The following is a 1,858-nucleotide window of genomic DNA, read 5'->3' as shown; positions in this document are numbered from 1 at the left end:
TGCGTGCAGTATTGGAGGTGGAAGATACCTGGACGTGTAATGTTAATTTTGCCTGTGATCCTTTGAACAAACCAGCACGGTTTTTTGTATCCAAGTGGACCGCCTCATCTCTCTGAGTTCCTGGTTAAGAGAACTGGAAAAATAGCTTTCAATGTTTTGCCCTGAGCATCACCCCAGGCTTTGCGAAATCGGTTAGTAGGGTGGAAATAGATGCATAGTTGGGGATGTATGCTTTATAAAATCCAGTCAAAAGAATGAGTAGTTGGCTTGGATGCATCCCTGACTGTTTTTAATGTTTTTGGCCTAAGGGTTCCTTGGTGCTTGGTTGTAGAGTGAAACCTACATAGTCCACTTTGTCCTTTGCTAGAGTATATTTAGAGGGTTGGACCATCATGTTGGCCTTTCTGATCCTCCTGAAGAGCCCCTTCATGGTCATCAGATGATTCTCCCAGTTGGCTGTGCGGACCACGATGTCATCTATGTAACTCTCAGTGTGCTGCATACCAGCCAACAGTATTCTAATGTCTTTTAAAGAGTAACCCCTGAACTGATCATCCCAAATGGTATTCTCAAGAATTCAGAACAGCCATCAGGTGGATGTTTATAGGTTGCACATGAATTTGCCAGTATCATTGGGTAAAGACAGGTTTAGTGAAGAATCTGCTGCTTCTGATTTTGGCAAACAGATCTTCTGCTGGCACCACAGGTTCTGGGTCAAACATGGTAACCTTATTCACTTTCTGAAATTCTATGCCAGGGGTGGCCAATTCCAGTCCTCAAGGGCCGTGGTCCTGCTTGTTTTCCAACTATCCCTGCCTGACCTGCTGCTGATTACCTGGAGGGGCAAGGTATAGCTGAGGAAAAGCATCAAAGTAGCTACACATTTTTTTTAAAGATTCTTGCTCAATTTTATTTATATTTTTAAATGTAGTGAATTTAAACAGGTTAAGATTAGGAATAGGCTATATGCAAACTTTTTAAGTGCATTTAGTCCAGTTTTATAACATTCAGTATTCTTTCTTTGTATTTTTTGATTTTTTTTTTGAGTATTTTTTATTTATCATAGCTCATGGTTTAGAGAGAATGTGTCTTTTGTCCCAGACTGGCCCTGAAATGCTGAAAAACTCAGAAGTACTATTTGGGATAGCAGAAAAAAGTAATAGAGGCTGACAGCAACTGTGTCTTTTCTATAGCATAGAGCTGAACTATCAGTCGGCCTCTCCAGTAAACTATAAAAATCACTGCTCCACCAGGCGGATGTATACAACACTGCAGGTGGCTGGCATACAAGGTACTTAGGGGTGTTAACAAGGTGGCACTGCGATCACTACATCATTGTGGGGGATACACTGTAAGAACAGAGGCCATACACATGTCTGTCACATATTGGCCATGGTTCCACCGTGGTCCAGCCAGCAATTTAAGTTGGCCCCATCTGTAACAACTCCAGCTTCCAATCACTTCTAAATTTTCATTGCCGTTTCATTTTTTTCATAGTCCATCTTTTGTGTTTCTGGTTCTTTATGAGATCATGCTAGATGACATAACAGCAGCTAGCTGATGACAAGTGACTTTATTGTTCACTGTTTTTGTAGAATGTTGAACTAAATGGTGCAAAAGAATTGAGATATTTGTGGAAGGTTAACAGTGCATTGGTGAAATGCAGTGGATATTGTGTTTTTAATTTAACCTTTATTTACAGTTTTTCTTTATTGCTTTGACCTGTTTAAAGAGACTAGGACACACTCAGTTTTCATCATCACTAACCCAGCAGAGCAGAAGACACATATTGCACATGTGTAAACACGTTCTCATTGGATTGACACATTTTCCCACCCTTTTGCAAAACAGTTAACAC

The sequence above is a fragment of the Monopterus albus genome, unplaced genomic scaffold (genome assembly GCF_001952655.1).
Source record: "Monopterus albus unplaced genomic scaffold, M_albus_1.0 scaffold851.1, whole genome shotgun sequence".
Lineage (NCBI taxonomy): Eukaryota > Metazoa > Chordata > Actinopteri > Synbranchiformes > Synbranchidae > Monopterus > Monopterus albus.
The sequence above is the reverse complement of the archived record's forward strand: the minus strand, read 5'-3'. Positions refer to the sequence as shown.